Below are 7,890 nucleotides of genomic sequence, written 5' to 3'. Positions count from 1 at the left end.
ATTTCAGAGAGATTTTGCAAATAAAGTCAAAATTCACATTTGCAAATTTTCCCAACAACTAGACCACATATCACATGGGAAACTTATTTTCTTTTATTTCTTTGACATTTCCATCATTTTCTTTTATTTTTTTAAAAACTGAAAAGGCGATGGGGGGAGGGGGGGGGTAGAGTTTGAAAATGGGACCTTCAGTACCGGTTCGTGGCACGAACCGGGACTAAAGGTCTCAACCCCATTAGTCCCGGTTCGTGCCTCAAACCGGCACTAAAGGTCTAATCTTTAGTCCCGGTTTGAGGCACGAACCGGGACTAAAGGTCATCGCACCCTTTAGTCCCGGTTCGTGTCTTAAACCGGGACTAAAGGGCTCAGGTGAACCGGGACTAATGCCTTAGCCGCACGAACCGGGTCCAATGCCCCCATCTGCCCCGGTTCTAGACTGAACCGGGACTAATGGGCTGACCCGGCCTGGACCATTGCCCCCTTTTCTACTAGTGAGCCTCCGGGCTACACACATGCACTGCCACGAATGGGTGCTGGGGGCAACGGATGTGCTCATGCCACCAATGCTGCATATATGCTTATGAGTAGAAAGATGGTCCTTATGAAGGGTGAAAACCTCAAGCTTGTTGACCACAACCGTCTGGGTTAGGATCATCTTGGGGCAAAAAATAGAGAGGGCATCGGGATGAATTACAGGTGGATCGCTCGCATACAAGCGGGAGCGGTCATGGCAGGGGAGATTCTCCAAAGCCCAGTCACCGTCCCTACAGAAAGCGGTCCATGTCTGGAGGAAGTGGAACATGGCAGTGCTGTCCATGGCGCCATGGTGCGTTGCCGTCCCTAAGACCATGCTGCCACACTTCAGAAATATCACCTACATATATGGATTTGCGGCACAAGTTTTATATGGAGTATATGTTTGTATAACTACAATTGATTGTGTTAGAATGAATCAAAAACTGGTTGGGACAGTGTTTGGGAAGAATTAAAGGCCCGTAAGAACAAAGATGCCCTCCGATGGCAAGACAAGTCATTCCCATACAATAATGATCTATTTTCTCTATATGATGGTGAGTTTTAAATCCTCAACTTGACTTACGATTTGTCTTGTACAATGATCTTAAGTGAGATTCTTTTGGACATAATCCATGCAGGGAGCCACACTCAAGGAAGGAGTTGTCGTGGCATGGACTATTATGCAAACACGGCCACAAAATTCTCCCAGGTCACTACATCATATTCGCAGCAGTTGTAAGGTCCGGAGGAGCATTTTTGCTCACCTACACCAAACCTACCTTCTCCTGGTGATTCGCGCATGCATATTGATACTGAAGAGGACAATGGAAGCACTGATTGGTTCTGCACCGATGATCCATTAGACCTAGAAGTTGTTCAATCACAAGACGCACTACTAACACATAGAAATTTTCAACCATCTCATTCTGCTCCTGAGCTTACTAGTGCTAAGCGGGGGAAAAGACAGATGATTAATTCTAGTATTGATGATTTCCATGAGGTACCTGAAGGTCAAAAGAGAAGAGATGGAATGGTTTGCAAGCCATCGAGGAGAGGAAATTGGAGGATCCCCGTAGCATACAAAAAATGCATTTTGCTTCACTTGAGGGGTTGCCGGATTTACAAATGGGAGATATGCGAAAAGCAGCTGACCTCTTCACCGACAACAAGGACAACAGGGTAGTCTTCCTCTCAGTTTCAACTAATGCATTATGGCTTGGCTGGTTAAGAAATAAAATTCAAAACACCTAGTGTACTAGCTATGGGAATATGCTCCTTGGAGAAGGCTTTTGTTTTAGTTACAGAAGTGGCTTTTGTATGTTGTTGCAGGCACTTGTAGTACTACTAATGCAATGTTAATGGTACCAAATTATCATGTAGTGCTACGGTACTAGGCTAGGAAAGGGTACGTGACTTGTGTGTATGTGTTCCTGGTTAGATGTGCTAGTAATAATGCAATGTTAAATGAAACTTGATCACAAATCCTTTTGATTGATTAGAATTACTTCCAGTACAAACCAAATTGTTTTACATTTATTACATATGGTTCATCGCCTTGCATTGTAGTCAGCCCACATTGCATTTGCCATGGCATCTCGCATGTCATTCCCAGCTTGCTGCATGCTGTCAAATAAGGGCACATCAACATTGTATTTGGTATCTCCATCCGGTACATCTTCCATATTGCTTTCATAATTTATATCTCTGTACATCTGTCCGGTAATGACATGTCACCGTCATGTAGCCGTATGAAATTGTGCATCACACAACAAGCCATAGAAATATCAACCTGAGTGTCAATATAATATTACGTAGCAGCCTTTAGTATGGGATACCTCTTTTTTAATATACCGATAATTCTCTCAACATGATTCCGAAGCTGAGCATGGCGGAGGTTGAACGATTCTTTGGCGGATTGTGACCTCTGTTGTACTTTTCCTTGTTCTTGCAAATGAGACCTTGTTCCCCTATATGGAGCAATGAATTGAGGTGTGTTTGCATAGCCCGCATCTACGAGATAGAATTTACCAGGGGTACACTAAAACCATGCTTAAGTGAGTCTTGTAGAACTATTGCATCTGAAGCAGACCCCTCCCAACCAGGATGTACATGCACGAACTTTAGATCAAAGTCGCATGCGACCAAGCAATTTTTTCAAAGTCCTTCTTTTCTGTTTCTATACGGATCTTGCTGTCCAGGTGGAATGGTCATGGGAAAGTGAGTGCCGTCAATAGCTCCAAGACAATTCTGTAAATTTCATGCTAAAATTAGAGATATGCACACATCAAATTTCCGTAGTATGAATTTACCATATCAAAATAGAACATAAGTATTACCTGAAAGTATGCAAATTTTTGCTGTCTTAAGATGCGATGTGGGTGTAAGGATGGCAAGCGTATGTAGTTGCATGATAGTGATGTTATCACATTGAGCACAACTCAAAGTTAATAACTGACCGTTGATCCACTATGTTGGAACATATCTTGCACCGTCCGATTGCTTGCATTCTTTGATATTGTGTATAGAAATATACCTACTTGCTCTTCCACGGATACATATGTTCTGTCTTCAAGATTTCACTTCTCACACAATTTTTGAACTAAGGCTTGAAAGATCTCTCTCTCTCTCTCCATGTGGAATCGTCTTCGTCACAGGACCTCATGGCCGGTAAGTGTTTCATGCATGTATGTGGATCCTGTGAGGATGGATGTATGTATTGGCATTTTTGTGGATGAGCTACTGCCATCTAATGTAGTGTGTATGAGAAAAACGAATTCATCTTCATTTTCTGATCGCCTACGGTAGTTTGGATTCATTGGCTGTTACTAGAAATGGTGTGGTATTGCTTGAATGAGGAAATGTGATGTTCAAATGAACTCAGCAGTGAGGAACGGCTGTGTGAATGGTTTGGCTGTGTGATGTGAACGGCTGTGTGATGTGTGTTGTTCTTAAGCTTGTGGTTTATGTATGTATATATAGAGCAAAGGGAGTGCAACGGCTAGTATGTGTAACGGGTAGAAAGTTTTTCTTGTGATCCGAACACACCATATTTTTTTATTCCTCTACTTTGGAGACCAGTGATTTGTACTGTACATCCAACTTCACTTCCTGTACCTTTTCCCATTCCTTTGCTTGGCTCTCCTCTAGTCCCAACACAGCCTTAAGAAAGAACCAGGCATATATATCTGAGTGGCGCACAGGAGGCCGGCTGAGCCGTCGATGCGGGGAACAAACAGCCTCCTTTTCTTTGGCGATGGCTGGAAGTTGATGAAGTCATCGACTGTGAGACGAGAGTGAGCCACGAGGAAGAGCATGCCCTTTCGGTTGCAGTCGATCTCCAACATGCCGTCCCCGCCCTCCTTGAAGCGGCCGGCCAAGGGGTAGAAGGGCACAAGGGCTTTGCTCAACGCCGGCTCACGTCGAAGAAGTCGCCGGTGGCTGTTTGGTCACCGGAACGTCAATGGTAGAAGTGGACGAGTGGGGTGTAGCCTTCGTGGACTAGCATAAGATCGAGCGGAGATAGCCGGAGTGCTTTACTCGGCGTGTCCGCGGCCGGCGTTAGAAAGCAGGACTCTACCACCTGCACCTCCTCTTCCACACCGGCCATTCACCTTGCTCTGCTCTCCCCTGGCATCTCTAAAATTTAAAAAATAGTGCGCTATAGCACCACTAATAGCACGCTATAGCGTTTTGACAATTGTCTCGCTAAATAAATCGTGTACAATGGCACGCTAATAGCATGCTTTAACATGATATAGCATGCTAAAAGCCTATTTCAAGGCCCGCGCTATTTTGCTGTAGCGCGCTATTTTTTTCATTGCTTCTCTCTCTCTCTTAGCGTTAGCTACTGTGTTGGAAATGGGGCGAAAGCTCAAAAGAACTAGGTGATTTCCCCGCGCGTTGCAGCGGGAATTTGAATATTAATTTCAGATGTATTATGTATAAATAAGATTACCCAAATCAAGAGCTACTACTTTTTAATGTAGAAATGTTTCACACGTCCTCGACCGTTCAAATAAAGCCACGAATAATGTTCCACTGTTGTGTTACTCGTTAGTGTACAACTGCAAGCACCTATAATCTAATAAAGAGTTAATACAGTATATTCCATAGTGGAAGCCACAAGAAGGCTAATATGATGGAAGAAATTTGGCTCGGTGCCAATTCAGTCCTTCGAGATTACATGTGTGATAGACCAAAAGAAAGGCGGAAATGGTGATAAATATTTAGCAAACCCATAAATACCAAGACCTAAATAATCTAGAAAGCCACAGAATAATTAATAAGGTAAAATATGGATTATATTCAATTTATATATATATATCCTATAGATTCGGTTAATTGTAAGAACCATATTACCCACCAAGTTCATTTACCAGTTGCAGGATGCTTTAACTTCACAACTAATGAAGTATGGGAACCATGTTAAACTGCATGTAGATGTAGTACGTATGTGCCGTATTAAACACCAACAAAGATTTGAACAATCAAGTTTAAGATGGTAAGTGGTGGCATGGTAGTGGTTTTTCAGTTCCACTGGATTCTGCATGCTCTCCATGTTCCTATACATGGAAGTTAATTAAAATTAGCATAGGATGGTATATTCTAGTTGCAACATAAACTGTTGTATACGGCTGCCATTGTTTAATCACCAAAGAATATAGAACCATAAGTTGACTGTCCAAGATGATTCCTAGTACGGCTAGAATATATGCATGGCCAAATTGGAATTCTTAAGGCAGAGGTGATCAGCAAGATGGAAAACCGAAGCTGCTCCATGGGGGTATGCTCTTGAGATGAACACCAATAGGCATTTTTCCTTCAAAAGGTTATGAGAGGCTTAAAATTCTCATTGATACAGAAGGTTAGCTTGTCAGTTTCATAAAGTTTTCATATAGTATCAAAGTAGTGAACTTTTTGTCAGATTATCAACGATGATTGAACCAATGAATGATGATGCATATAACAGTTTTAGTTGAACATGCCGGAACAGAGAGAGCTATATGAAGATAAAAAAGGTCAATTAGCTATTTTTAGTTGAACACGCTAGAAGAGATAGCCCCCTGGCGACTCGGGGGCGATCCCATCTATCGCCGTGCGCCTCCCCTCATCCCCCTTCCATCCCTCGCCGCCGCCGAAGACGGCCGCCGGCAACGCCCGCGCGGACGCCGGGGAAGGTGGCGGCGGGGATCTAGGCGCCCGGATCGATCTCGTCGGTCTGCGGGTTGGAGTATCGCGTCGGTGGCCTACGGATCCTTGGGCGGCGGCCGTATCGGCGAGGCGGCAGCGTCCGGCGGCTGGAGACGTCTGCAGGCGATGCTGGCCAGCGTACTCGGCTGCGCGGGTGGTGGGTCGCTGGTGGAGTCCGGCCATGGCGCGGTTCTCCGTTGCGTCAGATCTGGAGGTTCCTCTTTCTCCTGCTACCTCTGTCGTTGTCCCGGTGGTTTGCGGCTGCAGGCTCCGGTGGTGGTGAGCCCTGGTGGTGTACTTTGGGTCCGGGGGAAACCTTGGCCAGTCTAGCCGGCCCGGCGGCGGCGACGCTCATGGGCGCCGCTTTCCTTCATGAAGGCGCAGCTGAGGGCCCAATCTACCCACCCCGATCCCTGGCCGGGTGAAAACCTTCAATCCTTTTCGGATCTGGCGGCAGCGGCGCTTTTTGCGTCGTGACCTTCCTGGAGGTGTCGTCAGGGGCACTGGGGCTCGGTTGGGAGTGCAGAGGATCTACAGGTGGAGGGGATAGGACCAGTGGTAGAAGGTGGTGTTCGCGAAGGAGGAGCGGCGTTGCATCTGATTCGTCGACAATGGCAGGTCTCGGCGGCATGGAGCAGCGGGGTCTCGCTACTGGGCGTGTGTTGATGGACGAGCGCAGCATGGTGGCGTTGTCTGGCGTCGTGGTGGTGTCGACGGCAGCTAGACCGGGCAAGGTAGATGCAGCAATACATCTCTGAAGATGGATTGGTGGCAGGTGGCTGCGGCGACCTCATACCCGGCAGGCGTCCTGGTTGAGGAGTGCGCCGGACCGGTGGGTGACCCATACCCGACAGGCGTCTTGGATGGGAACTCAGGTCTTAGATGTTAGATTTGGCTGCGAGGTTTGTTTGGTATTAGGCCCAGACTATCAGCACCCCTTCATCAAATGAATAGGAGTAACAACAGATGTTACCTAGACGGTGGCTTCAGACTTACTGTTGTATTTCTTTGTAAGGTCTTTTGAGAATAATTAATAAAGTGGCTGTATGCATCGCCCAGATGCAGAGGCCGGAGGTCTTCCTCCTTTTCTAAAAAAAATAGAACAAAAGGGTTAGCTAAGGTGACAATTATAAAGACGTACATTTGACAAAACTGAAAAGGGGTCGCACCGACTAACCTCGTCCATTCTTATCTGGCGAAAACGATGGTTCTTATTCAAGGGAATAATAGTTCCTTGAGTAGGGACTACTAAATATTGAATTGGTCCAAACAACCATAACTAAGAAAAACACGTGTTAAATGTTGCAGATCTTCACAAATTGAGGAAAGAAATTCAACTGAAAAATACCAGTAGTAGCACATACGTGATATTTTCATTCAACCATGTTTGTCACTGATTCCTGTCTATAAAGAATCCAATCTCATCATAAGAATTCATATGACCGAACAAAAGGAAATTAATGATATGCTCCAGCGCCATATTTCATAAAACCATCAGTTGGAAATGTGGAGAACATGCCAAGTAAATTTAATTGGATCCATCTGTAGCACTGGCCTGCCTGCAAACGACACATGACGAAGAATAAAATTTCACGAAATATAGTTATGTAGATCTACATCCAACCTGACTGAGAAAATGGAGATGGCAGATCAAGATGAGCGACATGACTGGCTCAGGCATCATTCATCATCTAGTTTGAGGAAGGTGAACATATGCGTGCGGTAGCCTATAATTTGTTGCAACAACAAAAATGAAGTGTTCTTCGTTGTTTTGTCCAACTGATTGCACATTGAAAGACACATGTCACTTCTTCCAATTAAATCCAAACACCATGAATCTGGTACATGAATAAATTGAACGGGTAGGAAGCAAGAGTCAATGGATTGGGGATTAATAAGATTCCCAAATTATGCAAGATGATTGAACAGCTAATAAAGACGAAGGTGTACTCGTAGAGTGACTCGGATTTGCCAAACAGGCGGCCGCGGGGTGGAACGGAACGGCGCGTCAGAGGCGCCGGCGCAAGGAGGACCCGGAGCAGATCAACGGCGTGCGCGCAGACTGATTTGGCTGCGGGGATGGCGGCATCGATCACTCCTTCCACGGAAAAGTTTGATGGGGATCCAAGCGAGCGCCATAGCTAAGAACTCGGACGTGCCTACAATCAGGAAGCGCCTTGGGCC

The 7,890-nt window shown here is 45.5% G+C and overlaps 1 pseudogene; it reads right to left on the bottom strand.

Annotated features, from left to right (window-relative positions):
• LOC119316787 overlaps positions 1-4,123 on the bottom strand; it is a 6,276-nt pseudogene extending 2,153 nt beyond the window's left edge.
• Between the last annotated feature and the right edge of the window lie 3,767 nt (positions 4,124-7,890).

Source organism: Triticum dicoccoides, chromosome 6A, assembly GCF_002162155.2.
Source record: "Triticum dicoccoides isolate Atlit2015 ecotype Zavitan chromosome 6A, WEW_v2.0, whole genome shotgun sequence".
NCBI lineage: Eukaryota > Viridiplantae > Streptophyta > Magnoliopsida > Poales > Poaceae > Triticum > Triticum dicoccoides.
The sequence above is the reverse complement of the archived record's forward strand: the minus strand, read 5'-3'. Positions and strand labels throughout refer to the sequence as shown.